Raw genomic sequence first — 18,746 nt, 5'->3', positions numbered from 1 at the left:
CTGTGGAATTCCAAGCCCACCAGTCGGCCCCGCCTTGCCCATTTGGGGAGACCGCGCTCGCTTTAGCCAGGATGGGAAGTCATTCCTGACCTCCTGGTTCTGCAGGTCAGAAGCAGGGGGAGAGGGCCCGGCGCGGTGTTCACTCCTGTAATCCCAGCACTTTGGGAGGCCAAGGTGGGCGAATCACCTGAGGTCAAGAGTTCCAGACCAACCTGGCCAACATGGTGAAACCCAGTCTCTACTAAAAATACAAAAAATTAGCTGGGTGTGGTGGCGGGCGCCTGTAGTTCCAGCTCCTCAGGAGGCTGAGGCAGGAGAATCGCTTGAATCTAGTTGGCGGAGGTTGCATTGAGCTGAGATTGCTCCACTCCATCCTGGGCGACAGAGCAAGACTCCGTCTAAAAATAAAAAAGCCGGGCGCGGTGGCTCACGCCTATAATCCCAGCACTTTGGGAGGCCGAGGCGGGTGGATCACGAGGTCATGAGATCAAGACCATCCTGGTCAACATGGTGAAACCCCGTCTCTACTAAAAATACAAAAATTAGCTGGGCATGGTGGCGCACGCATGTAGTCCCAGCTACTCAGGAGGCTGAGGCAGAAGAATTGCTTGAACCCAGGAGGCGGAGGTTGCAGTGAGCCGAGATCAAGCCATTGCACCCCAGCCTGGGTAGCAAGAGCGAAACTGTGTCTCAAAAAAAAAATAAATAAATAAGAACTGAGTTCAGGGTGCTGTGTAGGAAGCCCAGGACTCACCGAAAGTCCCCGCCTTCTGGAGACTTCCTATGACCTCCAACCCAGGAAAGACTTCTCTGGGCTCTCCTATTCCTTCCCGCAAAAGGGTCCGTCATCTCAGCTGTGTTTATGAGATTCTTTGAGTTCCATTTCTCCCCTGATCCGGATATTAGGAGTGCCTTAGCAGCGGGACCTGCATCAGGGCCTCACTCCCCATAGCCTACCCTCTACCGCCAGGTTCTCCAGAGCCCTGATCTTTGTCTATAATAAAGCAGGAACTTAGAGAATGGAAAGAGGAGACACAAGGAAGGGAGGAAGCCAGGGCGGCGGTCCATGCCTGTGGTCCCAGCTACTTGGGAGTCAGGAGGGAGGCTCACTTGAGCCAGGAAGTAGAGGCTGCAGTGAGCCACGATGGTGTCACTGCATCCAGTCTGGGCAACAGAGTGAGATCCTGTCTCTAAAAAAAATAATAAAATAGGCCTGGCGCAGTGGCTCACACCTGTAATCCGAGCACTTTGGGAGGCTGAGACAGACCGATCATGAGGTCAGGAGTTCAAGACCATCCTGGCCAACATGGTGAAACCTCGCCTCTACTAAAATACAAAAAAAAAAAAAAAAAAATAGTTAACCGGTCGTGGGTGCACCTGCAATCCCAGCTACTCGGGAGGTTGAAGCAAAGAAATCCCTTTGAACCTGAGAGGTGGCAGTTGCAGTGAACCGATATCCTGCCACTGCACTCCAGCCTGGTGACAGAGCAAGACTCTATCTCAAAAATAAAATATAAGTTTGAGACAAGGAAGATCTTCCTCTTTCTCTATGTTTGAAGTTCCCAGGCAGATGGAGATACCCCAACACACTGAGCCTCGGGTATAGGCACAGAGTTGGGACAAAGGAAATACTGAGTGAGGCTAAAGGGCTGGACCACCTTCATTCCACAAGGGTAAGTATTCATTCAACAAACGTGCACTGACTTCCTCTGCCTCTTCCCTTCCAATTCCCCTAGACCCTGTCTGGAAGGGGAGGCTGGCACAGAAAACCAGCCTGCCAGGAAGAACCCGGGGCAGGTTGGCTCAGAGCACTGGCAAGGAGAAGAGCATTGACTCAGCAGGGCTTGGAGCCAGCTCATTCTTTGGAATCTGAAACTGCACACCCCGGGGCTGACGTGCAGGCTGCCACTCATACACTTGACCCTGTCAGCTGGGCCGGATGCCAGGACAGCAGATCCCTCCCAGCAGCAGTGGATGGGAAAGGGACTGAGGAAAACCCCTGTGAGGAGTAGGTTCAGATGGCCACTGTCTGGCCTGTGCACCCCAAACTCCCAGCCTCTCTTTGAGTAGGGGCATAGCTGTCCCAGAATGCAAGCTCCTCCTCTTCCCCAGCTTCTTGTACTGAGAGAACTGAACAATTACTTCCCCAACCCGATGACCTTTTCATGATCTGATTTCCAGGGACTACTTTGGAGTCATGTGTCCGACAACACAAAACACATCACAGATCACAGATCCAGAATTGAACGGGAACTTGCTGTTTGCAATCTACAAAAGATTCCATCCAGCAGCCTCGAGTTTTTATCCTAAATACTGCTCTTTATTTTTTTTGTTAATTTTATGTTTTGTTTTTTTGAGACAGAGTTTCCCTCTGGTCGCCCAGGCTGGAGTGTAAAGATCTCTGCTCACTGCAACCTCCGTCTCCTGGGTTCAAGGGATTCTCATGCCTCAGCCTCCTGAGTGGCTGGAATTACAGGCATGTGCCACCAAACCCAGCTAATTTTTTTGTATTTTTAGTAGAGGCGGGGTTCCATGTGTTTCTTGAACTTCCAACCTCAGGTAATCCGCCCTCCTCAGCCTCCCAAAGTGCTGGGATTACAGGCATGAGCCACAGTGGTCGGCATTTTATGTTTTTTTGTTCTTTTTTAGTTGGAGTTTCTGTCTTGTCACCCAGTGGAGTGTAATGGTGTGATCTCCGCTCACTGCAACCACCACCTCATGGGTTCAAGTGATTCTCATGCCTCAGCCTTCCGAGTAGCTGGGATTACAGGCATGTGCCACCACACCCAGCTAATTTTTTATATTTTTAGTAGAGACCGGGTTTCACCATTTGGCTAGGTTGGTCTCGAATTCCTGACCTCAGGTGATCCACCACCTGCCTTGGTCTCCCAATGTGCTGGGATAACAAGTATGAGCCACCATGCCTGGCCTTTTTTTTTTTTTTTTTTTTTTTTTGAGACAGGGGTTCACTCTGTTGCCCAGGCTGGAGTCCAGTGGCACAAACTTGGCTCACTGCAACTTCTGCCTTTTGGGTTCAAGTGATTCTCATGCTTCAGCCTCCTGAGTAGTTGGGACTACAAGCACCCACCACCCGGCTAATTTTTTGTGTTTTAGTAGAGGTGGGGGTTCACTATGGTGCTCAGGCTGGTCTCAAATTCCTGAGCTTAGGCTATTCACTCACCTTAGCCTCCCAAAATGCTAGGATTATAGGCATTAGCCACTATGCATGGCCCTATTTTATGTATTTTTTTTTTTGAGGTGGGTCTCACTTACCCAGGCTGGAATGCAGTGCCATGATCACAGCTCACTGCGGCTTCAATCTCCCAAGCTGAATTGATCCTCCCATCTCAGCCCCCCAAGTAGCTGGGACTACAGACATGTGCCACCACATCTGCCTAATTTCTGTGTTTTTTGTAGGGACAGGATTTTGCCATGTTGCCCAGACTGGTCTTGAACTCCTGAGCTCAAGGGATTCGCTCGCCTCAGCTTCCCAAAGGGCTGAGATTACAGGTGAGAGCTACTATGCCTGGCCAAAAACTGGTCCTAAAATGTGTCGGCTGGCTGTGGTGGCTCACACCTGTAATCCTAGCACTTTGGGAGGCCAAGGCAGGCAGATCACCTGCGGTTGGAAGTTTGAGACCAGCCTGACCAACGTGGAGAAACCCTGTCTTTACTAAAAATACAAAATTAGCCAGGCATGGTGGCACATGCCTATAATCCCAGCTACTCGGGAGGCTGAGGTAGGAGAATTGCTTGAACCTGGGAGGTGGAGTTTTCGGTGAGCCAAGATCGTGCCATTGCACTCCAGCCTGGACAAGAGTGAAACTCCATCTCAAAAAAAACAAACAAAAAAAAAGTGAGCCGGGCGCGGTGGTTCACACCTGTAATCCCAGCACTTTGGGAGGCTGAGGTGGGTGGATCACGAGGTCAAGAGATCGAGACCATCTTGGTCAACAAGGTGAAACCCCATCTCTACTAAAAAAAAAAAAAAAAAAAATTAGCTGGGCATGGTGGCACGTGCCTGTAATCCCAGCTACTCAGGAGGCTGAGGCAGGAGAATTGCCTGAACCCAGGAGGCGGAGGTTGCTGTGAGCCGAGATTGCACCATTGCACTCCAGCCCAGGTAACAAGAGTGAAACTCCGTCTCAAAAAAAAAAAAAAGTGGCCTCTGACCCAGAAAAGACAAAGTCATCCTGATCAATTATTCCTTGAGCACCTACTATATGCCAGGCACCAGGTTGGAGTGCAGTGGTGCAATCTCAGCTCACTGCAACCTCCGCCTCCTGGCTTCAAGCAAATCTCCTGCCTCAGCCTCCCGAGTATCTGGGACTACAGGCACGCACCACCACGCCCAGCTAATTTTTGTATTTTAGTAGAGACGGGGTTTCACTGTGTTGGCCAGGATGGTCTCGATCTCTTGACCTCTTGATTTTCCTGCCTCGGCCTCCCAAAGTGCTGGGATTACAGGCGTGAACCACTGTGCCCAGCCAAACTGGCCAATTTTATATTATGTGTATGTCTTTTTTATTTTATTTTATTTTTGGAGACAGAGTCTCTCTCTGTTCCTCAGGTTGGAGTGCAGTGGTGCAATCTCGGCTCACTGCAGCCTCCACCTCCTGGGTTCAAGCGATACTTTTGCCGCAGCCTCCGGAGTAGGTGGGACTACAGATATATGCCACCATGCCCAGCTAATTTTTGTATTTTTAGTAGAGATGGCATTTCACCATGTTGGCCAGGCTGGTCTCAAACTCCTAACTTCACTGATATGCCCACCTTTCCCTCCCAAAGTGCTGGGACTACAAACTAAATGACATTAGGCTGGGCAAGGTGGCTTCTCATGCTTGTAAACCCAGTACTTTGGGAGGCCAAGGTGGGAGGACTGCTTGAGCCCAGGAGTTCAAGATTGGGTAACATGGCAAGACCCTGTCTTGTACAAAAAATTTTAAAACTTATCTGGGGCCTAGCATGGTGACTCACTTCTGTAATCCCCAGATTTTTGTATTTTCTAAAAGTACGAAATTTAGTGGGCGTGGTGGTGCATGCCTGTAATCCCAGCTACTTGGGAGGCTGAGGCAGGAGAATTGCCTCAACCCAGGAGGCGGAGGCTACAGTGAGCGGAGACCACACCACTGCACTCCAGCCTGGGCAACAGAGTGAGAATCTGTCTCAAAAAAAAAAAAAAAAATAGCTGGACATGGTGGAGCATGCCCGTAGTACCAGCTACTTGGGAGGCTGAGGTGGGAGGATCATTTAAACCTGGGAGGTCGAGGCTCAAAGACCCTGTATCCAAAAAAATAAATAAATAACATACACAGAGACATAAAATATAAATACATATAATAGATACACACAGAGAGACATACATATGCAATACACATAAACATGTATCTACGTATATGAAAAAGACAGCCATACTTACATAGAGACACATATATATAACATACATGAACAGCCTGGACAGGGTGAATCACACCTGTAATTCTGACACTTTGGGAGATGGAGGTGGAAGGACTGCTTGAAGCCAGGAATTTTAGACCAGCCTGGGCAACTAAGTGAGACCCCATCCCTGCAAAAAAAAAAAATTAGGGCCAGACAAGGTGGCTCTTGCCTGTAATCCCAGCACTTTGGGAGGCTAAGGCAGGCGGATCACCTGAGGGCAGGAATTCGAGACCAGCCTGGCCAACATGGAGAAACTCTCTACTAAAAATACAAAAAAAATTAGCCAGGCACGGTGGCGAATGCCTGTAATCCCAGCTACTCGGGAGGCTGAGGCCAGAGAATCGCTTGAACCCAGGAGGCGGAGGTTGCAGTGAGCCGAGGTAGTGCCACTGCACTCCAGCCTGGACAACAAGAATGAAACTCCATTTCAAAAGGAAAAAACAACAACAGCAACAAAAAACAAGAAATAAAACACACACACATGTGTATAGACAGATAAAATACACTTACATAGAGATGTACATATACCTTTATATTATACATTCATGGAGAGTTACATAATACACCCTTTTCCATACCTCTTTTTTTTTTTTTTTTTTTTTTGGTGGGGGAGGAAGGCAGAAAGGAAGGGAATAAGGACGGTAGGGAGGAAGGAAGGGATGAAGGAAGGAAGGAAGGGAGGAAGCGGGGAGGGAGGGAGGGAGGGAGGGAGGGAAGGGAAGAAAGGAAATCAAGCAATGAAAGAGACATTGCCGACCTGGATCTAGAGGTTTACAAGTTGATTTCTTTTTTTTTTGAGAGAAGGAAAGAAAAAAAAATAAGTAAAGGAGAGGAAGAAAGAGGAAGAGAAAGAGGGAAAGTAAATGGAAATATTGCTTTATTTTGAAAAAATATGGGTATTAATAATGGCCAATCAATGTTTCATTTAAACTAATGGGTAGGTGTGATGTGGTATTGACAAGAATGTATATTTTGTGTATTTGAAGTGGGGAGCTCTATAAATATTTATTAAGTTTACCTGTTCTGGATCTGAGTTCGAGTCCTTGATATCCTTATTAATTTTCTGTCTCGTTGAATCTAAGTCTCCTATCTGGGTGTTAGGATCGTTAGCTCTTGTTGTTGCATTGATCCTTTTACCACTATATCTTTTTTGCTTTAAAATCTATTTTATCCGATACGAGAATTGCAACTCCTGGTTTTTATTTATTTATTATTTATTTTTGCTCTCCATTTGGTTGGTAAATCTTTCTCCATCCCTTTGTTTTGAGTCTTTGTGTATCCTTGCATGTGAAACAGGTCTGGATGTAACATGCCGTTGGGTTTTGGCTGTGTCTTTTGATTGGGAATTCAGTCAATTTAAATTTAGGGTTACTGCCATTTGATGTTGACTGGCTGTTTTATCCATTTGTTGGTGTAAATTCTTCTTTATGTTGTTGCTCTTTACTTTTTGGTGTATTTTTAGAAAGGCTAATACTGGTTGTTTCTTTCTGTGTGTAATGCTTCTTTCAGAAGCTCTTGTAAAGCAGGCCTGGTGGTAATAAAATCTCTGAGTTCTTGCTTATTCATAAAAGATTTTATTTTTCCATCAGTTGTGAAGCTTAGTTTGGCTGGATATGAAATTCTGGGCTGAAGGTTCTGTTCTTTGAGGATGTTGAATATTGGCCCCCACTCTCTTCTGGCTTGTAGAGTTTCTGCTGAGAGATCTGCTGTAAGTCTGATAGGCTTCCCTTTGTGGGTAACCTGACCTTTCTCTCTGGCTGCCCTTAGTATCCTCTCCTTCGTTTCAGCCCTGGTGAATCTAACGATTATGTGCCTTGGGGTTGCTCTTCTTGAGGAATATCTTTGTGGTGTTCTCTGTATTACCTGGGGTTGAATGTTGACCTGCTTTGCTAGTTTAGGAAAATTTTCCTGAATAATATCCTGAAGGGTATTTTCCAGCTTGGATTCATTCTCTCCGTCGCATTCAGGTACGCCTATCAAACGTAAATTTGGTCTTTTCACATAGTCCCACATTTCTTGGAGACTTTGCTCATTCCTTTTTATCCTTTTTTCTCTAATCTTTTCTTCACGTTTTATTTCATTAAGTTGGACTTTGACCTCTGATATCCCTTCTTCTGCTTGAACAATTCGAGTGTTTAAACCTGTGCATACTTCTCGGAGTTCCTGTATTGTATTCTTCAGTTCCATTAATTCACTCATACTCCTCTCTAATTTGTCTATTCTCAGTAGGATTTCATCAAACCTTTTTTCAAAGTTCCTAGTTTCTTTACGTTGGGCTACAACATGTTCTTTTAACTCACCGAAGTTTGTTATTATCCATTCCTTGAAGAGTGATTCTGTCATCAGGATGCGCTCATTCTCCATCAAGCCTTGTTCCATTGTTGATGTGGAACTGTGATCATCTTTAGAGGGAGAGGCGTTCTGACTTTGAGTATTCTCAGCTTTTTTACTCTGGTTTCTTCCCGTCATTGTAAATTTATCCTCCTGTGGTCTTTGAAATTACCAACTTTCAGATTAGGTCTCTTGAGTGGACGTCCAGGTTGTTAGTTCCCAGGGCCAGAGCAGCGGCGTTAAAACTGATGGTGCTTTTCTGCCCAGGATTCTCCTGTCGGGCTTCCTTCTTGTTTCCGTAGTAGGCGACTCTGCCTTCCCGGGGCTCCAAACCTCGGTCAGAAGGGGAACCGGTCCCGTTTACTCTGTGCCGAGAGCTGCCGCGCCGAGGTGCCGGCGGAATCGCTGCACCGACCACGAGAGTCGCGCTGGCGACTCGTGTGTTTCCACCACTGGGGGATCTTCTGCTCCGTGAGCGACCAGACTTTGTCTGAAAGTGTGGCGTCCTCTAGTTCTCCGCGCCTTCCCTGAGAGCTGCAATCCCGGGATGTTAGTGATCGGCCATCTTGGATCGTTCTCACCTCTTTTTTTTTTTTTTTTTTTTTTTTTTTTGAGACTGTCTCGCTCTGTTGCCAGGCTGGAGTTCAGTGGTGCTATCTCAGCTCACTGCAACCTCTGCCTCCCAGGTTCAAGTGATTCTCCTTCCTTAGCATCCTGAGTAGCTTGGACTACAGGTGCATGCCACCATGCCCACCTAATTTTTGCATTTTTAACAGAGATGGGGTTTCACCATGTTGGCCAGGATGGTTTCGATCTCTTGACCTCCTGATCCACCTGCCTTGGCCTCCCAAAGTGCTGGGATTACAGGCGTAAGCCACCGCACCTGGCCTACATCTTCTTTTTCTGACCCACTTGAGGATATATTGCCCACATAACGTGTGCCTTTTGCCCTTTACTAAGAAAAAAAAAGTGTTTATATAACCATAGTTCAACTAGCAATTTCAGGAAATTTGACCCTGACATAGTACTGTTATCTAATCTATGGTTCATATTCCAGTTTCCTCACTTGTGTCAAGCATGCCCTGAGCAGGTGAGATTTTTGTTTGTTTGTTTCGTTTTGTTTTGTTTTGGAGACAGGGTTTTACTCTGGCATCCAGCTGGAGTGCAGTGGTGCAATCATAGCTCACTGCAGCCTCCAACTCCCAGGCTCAAGGGATCCCACTGCCTCAGCCTCCCGAGCAGCTGGGACTACAGGCACATGCCACCACAGTAGGCTAATTTTGGTATTTTTTGTAGAGGCAGGGTTTTGTCATATTGCCCAGGCTGGTCTTCAACTCCTGGATTCGAGTAATCCTCCCAGTCCCAGCTCCCAAAGAGCTGGGATTACAGGCATGAGCCACTGCGCCCTGCTGCAGCTGTGTTTTTTTTGTTGTCGTTGGGGTTGTTGTTTTTTTGAGACAGAGTCTTGTTCTGTTGTCCGGGCTGGAGTGCAGTGGCACAATCTCAGCTCACCACAACCTCAGCCTCCCAGGTTCAAGCAATTCTCCTGCCTCAGCCTCCCAAGTAGCTGGGACTACAGGCGCATGGCACCATGCCCAGCAAATTTTTTTATTTTTAGTTGAGACAAGGTTTCACTATGTTGATCAGGCTGGTCTTGAACTCCTGACCTCATGATCCACCTGCCTCAGCTTCCCAAAGAGCTGGGATTATAGGCATGAAACACTGTGCCCAGCCACAGCTGTGTTTTTTTGTTTGTTTGTTTGTTTTGAGACAGAGTTTCACTCTTGTCCAGGCTGGAGCACAATGTGGCGATCTCGGCTCACTGCAATCTCCACCTCCCAGGTTTAAGCAATTCTGCCTCAGCCTTCTGAGTAGCTGGGACTACAAGTGCCTGCCACCACACCCAGCTAATTTTTGTATATTTTTTTTTTTTTTTGGAGACAGGGTTTCACCATGTTGGCCAGGCTGGTCTCAAACTCTTGATCTTAGGTGATCCGCCCACCTCGGCCCCCCAAAATGTTGGGATTACAGGCGTGAGCCACCGTGCCAGGCCTTCATTTTTGTATTTTTAGTAGAGATGGGTTTTCACCATATTGGCTAGGCTGGTCTCAAACTCCTGACCTTGTGATCTACCTGCCTCAGCCTCCCAAAGTGCTGCCATTACAGGCGTGAACCACTGCGCCTGGCCAGCTGTGTTTTCTATGAGCAGAACCCCATCCAGGATCATCCACTGCATTTCATTGTCATCTGCATTTGGTCCTTTTTTTTTTCTCTGAGACAGGGTCATTGTTATATTGCCTAGGCTGGTCTCAGTCCTCCTGAGCTCAAGCAATCCTCCTGCCTCAGCCTACTGAGTAATGGGAAATACAGGTGCATTCCCTATACCTGGCAGGGCACTGACATTTTTTGAGACAGGGTCTCACTCTTGTCACTCAGGCTGGAGTGCAGTGGTGAGATCACAGCTCACTGCAGCCTCAACCTCCTGGGCTCAAGTGATCCTCCCGCCTTAGCCTCCTGAGTAGCTGGGACAACAGGCGTGAGGCACTATGCCTGGCCAAACACTGATATTTTTGTGATGTACACACTCACTTTGAGATGTATGTCCCCCACTTTGCATTTGTCTGATGTTGATGTTTCTTCCCCACAAGGGGCCTGTTAAGCATGTTTGGCGGTGATATTGTGTCCTTTTCAGTGTATAAGATTAGGAGGCACATGATATCTGTTTGCTCATTGGCACCATGAATGGTGATCATTTTAACCACATAAGTTGAATCCTGAATGATCAACACTGTAATGGGGAAAGCACACAGTCCTAGAAAAGCATAGAAAAGACGTCGATCCCATTAGGTAAGGATTCCTGGAGCAGGGGTCCTAAGATGCATGCCAGATTCCTACACAACGTGCGCAGGAAATAGATGACTCAGGTTCAGGGAAGAGGAGGAAAAATGCTCTCTGGCCTGAGACATGAAGGATTCTTCCCAGATAAGCCCACAAAGTTGTTAGGGTTATGTAATGGCACATTCTGTACAGTGACTGGCCTCTACCGCCCCCAGCAGCTGACCACTGTCTTTCCTGCCACACTGTACTCACATCCAGGTCACCAAGAAAGGTCAGCCCGAGGGCAGGACCTCAGACACTCAGTGCAGAAAGGATGACTCAGAATCTGGGCTGGGGCTCAGAAGGGAATGGAGTTGCCCCTCCTCCCTCCCCCATCAGAACTTCCCCATAGTTTCTTCCAGTATGGGAGCTTGTATATTGCAGGGCAAACAGCGGTGAAGTCACTAAGGAAATAATAACTGCAGTGGTGTCCATTTATTCAGCACCACCTTTACAGCATCAGGCATTTGCATCATCCATTTTTTTTAGCGTGTTTTTTTTGTTTTTGTTTTTTTCTTCCTTTTTTTGCTTTATTTTTTATTTCGCATCATCCATTTTATCTCAATCTCAAATTGGCCCCAGAAAGATAAATTGAGCTTCTGAGAACTTCAGGAATTTGAACAAAGTCACGCTGCTCAGAAGGGTCAAGATTTGAACCTAGGCCGGGCGTGGTGGCTCATGTCTGTAATTCCAGCAATTTGGAAAGCTGAGGTGGGCAGATCACCTGAAGTAAGGAGTTTGAGACCAGCCAGGCCAACCTGGTAAAACCTTGTCCTTACTAAAAATACAAAATATTAGCTGGGCATAGTGGCAGGTGCTACCTCCCAGCTACTTGGGAGGCTGAGGCAGGAGACTTGCTCTGACCTGGGAGACAGAGGCTGCAGTGAGCCGAGATCACACAACTGCACTCCAGCCTGGGTGACAGAATGAGAGTCCATCTCAAAAAAAAAAAAAAAGAATTTGAACCTGGTTCTCTCTGATTCCAAACCATTGAATCTCTCTCTCTCCTTTTTTTTTTTTTAGACGAAGTCTTGCCCAGGTGTCCAGGCTGGAGTGCAACAGCATGATCTCGGCTCACTGCAACCTCTGCCTCCCAGGTTCAGGCAATTCTCCTGCCTCAGCTGCCAGAGTAGCTGGGACTACAAGTGCATGCCACCATACCCATCTAATTTTTTGTATCTTTAGTAGAGATGGGGTTTCACCATGTTGGCCAGGCTGGTCTTGAACTCCTGACCTTGTGACCTGCCCACCTCAGCCTCCCAAAGTGCTAGGATTACAGGCATGAGCCGCTGCACCTGACCTCTCTCTCTCTCTTTTAAGGTGGTGGTGGAGAAGGGCATGTGGGGTGGTGGTGGGATGTCTCCCCATGTTGCCAAGGCTGGATTGAAACTCCTGGACTCAAGAAATCCTCCCATCTCAGCCTGCTCACTAACTGGAATTACAGGTGCCCAAAATATGCCCCTTTTATTTTTTAAAGCTTATCATTGTTTTGTAATTTAGGATTTTTTTCTTTGTTTTTGAGACAGGGTCTTGCTCTGTCACCCAGGCTGGAGTGCAGTGGAACAATCTTGGCTCACTGCTACCTCCGCCTCCCGGCTTCAAGCAATTCTCATGCCTCAGCCTCCTGAGTAGCTAGGATTACAGGTGCGGGCCACTAGGCCTGGCTAAGTTTTGTACTTTCAGTAGAGACAGGGTTTCACCATGTTGGTCTTGAACTTCTGACTTCCAGTGATCCACCTGCCTTCGGCCTTCCAAAGTGTTGGGATTACAGGCGTAAGCCACCGCCGCCGCCCCTATTTTTGTTTTTGAGAAATTATTTTTACAACAATAAAAAAAAAAGCTAGATATAGGATTTTTTTTCCCTATGAGGGAAAATCCCTTCTCTATACATACTCGGTTTGACAACCGCGGATCCCGGGGTTTACACTAGTTAGCAGCGCCCCCTCGTGGCGAACTCGAAAGCAGCCGTTCAAGCCGCTCAGGCGCGTTCCTTTCCTGGGGATCCCAGGCTCTGGGGAGGAAGCTCAGGACCTCCCTGCGGCTACTCGCCCTCTGTCTGTGGCTCCTGAAAACTGAGTAAGCCAAGCGGGGAAGTAGAGACGTTGACGTCGATGATGATTTTTGACAGAGTCTTGCTTGGACGCCCAGGCTGGAGTCCAGTGGCGGGATCTCGGCTCACTGCAATCTCCACCTCCTGAGTTCAAGCAATTCTCCTGCCTCCCGAGTAGCTGGGATTACAGGCGTGCACCACCATACCCGACTAACTTTTGTATTTTTAGTAGAGATGAGGTTTCACCATGTTGGCCAGGCTGGTCTCGAACTCCTGACCTCAAGTGACCTGCCCAAAGTGCTGGCATTACAGGTGTGAACCACCACACCTGGCCCCCATCTCATTTATTTAAGAGCATTTTATTTACCCAGTCATTAAACTTTTTTTGAGCATCTATTGTGTACCAGGCTCCATCCCATTCACTCGAGGCAAAGATCTTTGCCCTAATGGGGCTGATGTAATTGCTGTATAGGAGAAACCCAATAAACAAGATACGTCAACAAAATAGATGGCTTGTTACATAGTCATAAGTGCTAAGAAGGAAAAATAAATATGAGAAGAGTGTTACAGAATTGGAGTAGGATAAGAAGCAGCATTTGCAATTTTTAATTTTTATTTTTATTTACTCATTTATTTTGAGACGGAGTCTTGCCCTGTTGCCCAGGCTGGAGTGCAATGGCGCGATCTCAGCTCGCTGCAACCTCTGCCTCCTGGGTTCAGGCAATTCTGCCTCAGCCTCCCGACTACAGGCACGCACTACCGTGCCCGGCTAATTTTTTTGTCTGTGTATTTTTAGTTGAGACGGGGGCTTCGCCATGTTGGCCAGGCTGGTCTCAAACTCCTGACCTTGTGATCCGTCTGCCTCAGCCTCCCAAAGTGCTGGGATTACGGGTGTGATCCACCATGTCCGGCTAATTTTTTAATTTTTTGAGACAGAGTCTCACTCTGTCACCCAGGCTGGAATGCGGTGGTGCCATCATAGCTCACTGCAGCCTCAAACTCCTGGGCTCAGGTGATCCTCCTGCCTCAGCCTCCCAAGTAGCGGGGACTACAGGTACATACCACCACACCTGGCTAACTTTAAAATTTTTTTTAAGAGACAAGATCTCGCTATGTTGCCCAGGCGTTCTTGAACTCCAGGGCTCCAGGGATCCTTCTGCCTCAGCCTCTGAGTTGCTGGGATTACAGGCAGGAACCGCTGGGCAGGCATGTTGTTTGCAATTTTAAATAGAGTGGTTAGGAAAAGTCTTGCTGAGAAGAGTGCATTTGGGCAGAGAGTTTAAGAGGTAAAAAGGGAAGCAAGGCAAAGTGGCTCACACCTGTAATCCCAGCACTTTGGGAGGCTGAGGTGGGTGGATCACGAGGTCAGGAGTTTGACACTAGCCTGACCAATACGGTGAAACCCCGTCTCTACTAAAAATACAAAAATTAGCTGGGCATCGTGGTGCATACTTGTAGTCTCAGCTGCTTGGGAGGCTAAGGCAGGAGAATCACTTGAACTCAGGAGGTGGAGGTTGCAGTGAGCAGACATCGTGTCACTGCACTCCAGCCTGGATGACAGAGTAAGACGCTGTCTCAAAAAAAAAAAAAAAAAAAAAAAAAAAAAGGCAAGCCAAGCAAATATCTGAAGGAAGAACATTCCATGCAAAAGGAATAGCCATGCAAAAGTCATGAAGGTGGCTGGGTGCAGTGGCTCACGCCTGTAATCCCAGGACTTTGGGAGGCCAAGGTGGGCAGATCACCTGAGGTCAAGAGTTCAAGACCAGCCTGGCCAACATGTTGAAACCCCATCTCTACTGAAAATACAAAATATTAGCCAGGCATAGTGGTGCATGCCTATAATCCCAGCTACTTGAGAGGCTGAGGCGGAAGAATTGCTTGAACTCGGGAGGTGGAGGTTGCGATGAGCTGAGATCACACCACTGTATTCCAGCCTGAGCAACAAATTGAGACACTGTCAAAAAAAAAAAAAAAAAAAAAGTTCAGAGATAGGCGTAGTCTGGGCACTTGGGCATTCCAGAAGGGGGCTGGGGTGGCTTGGAGTTTCCAGGAGGCCCTCAAAATGACAAAGGAGCTGAAAGTGGCTCACAAGGGGCTCACTTGCATTCTGGAGTGGCCAAGAACCTCCTTCTCCCTCTCTTTTTTCTTTTCTGACTCAAGCCTCAGCCTGGGACAGGGTGGGACAGAGAAGGATCACGTTTTCTACCATGAGCACCCAGGGTATTAGGAATGTGGGGGAGGAGGAGAGTTAAGAGCATCTCTCACCCACACAAGCAAAATTCCCTTTTTTCTCCCCTCCCCTCCCTTCCCCTCTTTTTGAGACGAGAGTCTTGCTCTGTTGCCAAGGCTGGAGTACAGTGGCACAATCTTGGCTCACTGCAACCTCTACATCTTGGATTCAAGCAACTCTCCTGTCTCAGCCTCCCAAGTAGCTGGGATTAGAGGTGCACAGCACCGTGCCTCAATAATTTTTCTATTTTAGGGAGACAGGGTTTCACCATGTTGGCCAGGCTGGTCTCAAACTCCTAACCTCAGGTGATCTGCCCACCTTGGGGCCTCTCAAAGTACTGGGATTACAGGCATGAGCCACCATGCCCGGCCCCGTTTCTTTCTTGCTTTCTATGTTTTTTTGAGATGGAGTTCTGCTCTTGTTGCCCAGGCTGGATAGAGTGCAATGGCACAATCTTGGTTCACTGCAACCTCTGCCGCCTGGGTTCAGGTGAATCACCTGTCTCAGCCTCCTGACTAGCAGGGATTACAGGCGCACACCACCACACTGGCTAATTTTTGTATTTTTAGTAGAGACGGGCTTTCATCATATTGGTCAGGTTGGTCTGGAACTCCTGCCCTCAGGTGATCCACCTGACTCAGCCTCCCAAAGTGCTGGATTAAAGGCATGAGCCACTGCGTCCGGCTCCTTTTCTTTCTTATACCTCTCCCCACTGGCTAGCTAGGCAAGAATACTCTTCAGAAGATCATGGTCTGCAGGGAGCTCAAAATCACCTTTCCTTCTTTCCATTCAGTGAAGCTTTATTGAGTGCCTACTGTGTGCCAGGCCCCTGTGGTGGGATTATAGGCACTGCCACCACAGGCTGGAGTGCAATGGTGTGTTCTTGCCTCACTGCAACCTCTGCCTCCTGGGTTCAAGTGATTCTCCTGCCTCAGCCTCCTAAAAAGTTAAAATTACAGGTGTACGCCACCATGCTCAGCTAATTTTTGTATTTTTAGTAGAGATGAGGGTTTCATCATATTGGTCAGGCTCGTCTCAAACTCCTGACCTCAAGTAATCCATCTGTCTCAGCCTCCCAACATTCTGGGATTACAGGCGTGAGCCACCACTGCATGCCGATATTTCTAATCTTCTCTCTCTCTCTCTCCTCTCTCATGCACACACACACACACACACACACACACACACACACACACCCCTCTGCTTCCATCATAACACCTCCTCTAACTCTGACTCTCCTACCTCCCTTGTTTTTATTTTGAGACAGAGTCTCTGTCTTTCAGGCTGGAGTGCAGTGGTGCGATCTTGGCTCACTACAACCTCTGTTTCTTGGGTTCGAATGAAGTGATTCTCATGCCTCAGCCTCTGGAGTAGCTGGGAATACAGGCATGCACCACCATGCCTGGCTAATTTTTGTTTGTCTTTGGTAAAGGCCAGGCTTCACCTTAGCCTCCTAAATACTGGGATTACAGGCGTGAACCACTACACCGGCCATATGATTTTTTAAACATTTTAATTTTAATTTACTTACTGAGGCAGAGCCTCGCTCTGTCACCAGGCTGGAGTGCAGTGGCACGGTCTTGACTCACAACCTTCCCCTCCCGGATTCAAGCGATTCCCCTGCCTCAGCCTCCCCAGGAGCTGAGACTACAGGCGCCTGCCACCACGCCCAGCTAATTTCTTGTATTTTTAGTAGAGGCAGGGTTTTATCATGTTGGCCAGGCTGGTCTCAAATTCCTGACCTCAGGTTATCCACCCACTGGGGCCTCCCAAAGTGGTGGAATTACAGACGTGAGCCACTGCACCTGGCCAAGTATTTTATTTTATAAGAAAGAGTTGCTCAGGCCTGGAGTGCAGTAGCTCAGTCATGGCTCACTGCTGCAACTTCGACCTCCTGAACTTCAAGTGATCCTCCTGCCTCAGTCGCCTGGGTAGTTGGGATGCATCTCACCATGATCAGCTAATTCTTTTTACTTTTATTTTTTGTAGAGATGGAGTTTCAACATGTTGCCCAGACTGAGCTCAAATTCCTGCATCAAGTGATCCTCCTGCTTCAGCTTCCCAAGGTGCTGGGATTATCAGAGTGAGCCACTGCACCTGGTCAAGAATGAGGTTTTGTTTTGTTTTTAAATTTATTTTTAGGTGGAGTCTAGGGCCAGGCATGGTGGCTCACTCCTGTAATCCCAGCACTTTGGGAGGCTGAGGTGGGTGAATCATCTGAGGTCGGGAGTTCGAGACCAGCTTAACCAACATGGAGAAACCTCGTCTCTAGTGAAAAATACAAAATTAGCCAGGCATGGTGGTGGACGCCTGCAATCCCAGCTACTCAGGACGCTGAGGCAGGACAATTTCTTGAACCCAGGAGGCAGAGGTTGCAGTGAGCTGAGATCGCACCATTGCACTCCAGCCTGGGCAACAAGAGCAAAACTCTGTCTCAAAAAAAAAAAAAAAATGAGATGGAGTCTTGCTCTTGTCGCCCAGGCTGGAGTGCAATGGTATGATCTCGGCTCACTGCAGCCTCTGCCTCCCCGGTTCAATTGATTCTCCTGTTTCATCCTCTGGAGTAGCTGGGACTACAGGTGTGTGTCACAACACCTGGCTAGTTTCAGTATTTTTAGTAGAGACAGGGTTTCACCATGTTGGCCAGGCTTGTCTCAAACTCCTGCCTTGGTGATCTGCCCACCTGAGCCTCCCAAAGTGCTGACATTACAGGTGTGAGCCACTGCACCAGCCGAAGAATAAGGTTCTTATCTTGCCTTTCTTCTCTGAAAATGTCACTGGAAAACCAGACAGTACATAAAAAGAATTACCTTGAAATAAAAGAAAGAATTCAGCTAATAAATAAAGAAGTACAAGAGAGATGACATCACTATTTTGCAACCTCTAAGGAGTTAATTCTCGGTGGCTTCTAGACTCAGGAAAGGAAAGACAGCTGAACATTACGGGCCTCCTGTAAAAGAACAGAACAGCACCCGTAGTGATGCCAAAGTAATCAAATCTGAGTCTGATCCCAGTTCTAAAAGCAACTGCCAACTGGCAGACAATAGGGGGGACAGAGGGACATCCTAAACTAACTGCACCATGAGTGTCATCAGCAACACCTAGACCGTGGGAAACACTTCAGGACAAGCAGCCAGAGTTGTGTAATTCTTTCCTTTTTTTTTCCAAATAGGGTCTCACTCTGTTTCTCAGACAGGAGTGCAGTGACGTGATCACAGCTTACTGCAGCTTCGATCACTTGGGCTCAAGTGATCTTCCCACCTTAGCCTCCCCAGTAGCTGGGACTACAGGTATATGACACCATGCCTAGCTAATTTTTGTAGTCTTTGTAGAGATGGGGGTCTCACTATGTTGCCCAGGCTAAGCTTGAACTTCTGGGCTAAAGTGATCCCGCTGCCTCAGCCTCCCAAAGTGCTGGGATTACAGGCATGAGCCACCATGGAAGGAGAGGGATGGAGAGGAACCTGTGAATTAAAAGAGGCTTAGGTAGGGCACAGTGGCTCATGCCTGTAATCCTAGCACTTTGGGAGCCCAAGGCGGATGGATCATGAGGTCAGGAGATCGAGACCATCCTGGCTAACATGGCGAAACCCGTCTCTATTAAAATACAAAATATTAGCCGTGTGTGGTGGCGCGTGTCTGTAATCCCAGTTACTTAGAAGGTTGAGGCAGGGGAATCTCTGGAACTCGGGAGGTGGAGGTTGCAGTGAGCCCAGATAGCACCACTGCACTCAGCCTGGCAACAGAGCAAGACTCCATCTCAAAAAAAAAAAAAAAAAAAAAGATTTAAAAGATATATCACCATTTTCTTTTTGAATG

The 18,746-nt window shown here is 47.7% G+C and overlaps 1 protein-coding gene across 1 annotated transcript in view; it reads right to left on the bottom strand.

Moving 5' to 3' along the window:
- HNRNPM (heterogeneous nuclear ribonucleoprotein M) overlaps positions 1–18,746 on the bottom strand; it is a 154,164-nt gene that overhangs the window by 110,633 nt on the left and 24,785 nt on the right. The window lies entirely within an intron of this gene.

The sequence above is a fragment of the Callithrix jacchus genome, chromosome 22 (genome assembly GCF_049354715.1).
Source record: "Callithrix jacchus isolate 240 chromosome 22, calJac240_pri, whole genome shotgun sequence".
In the NCBI taxonomy this organism is placed as follows: domain Eukaryota; kingdom Metazoa; phylum Chordata; class Mammalia; order Primates; family Cebidae; genus Callithrix; species Callithrix jacchus.
Note: the sequence above shows the minus strand (reverse complement) of the source record. Positions and strands in the feature narration are given on the sequence as shown.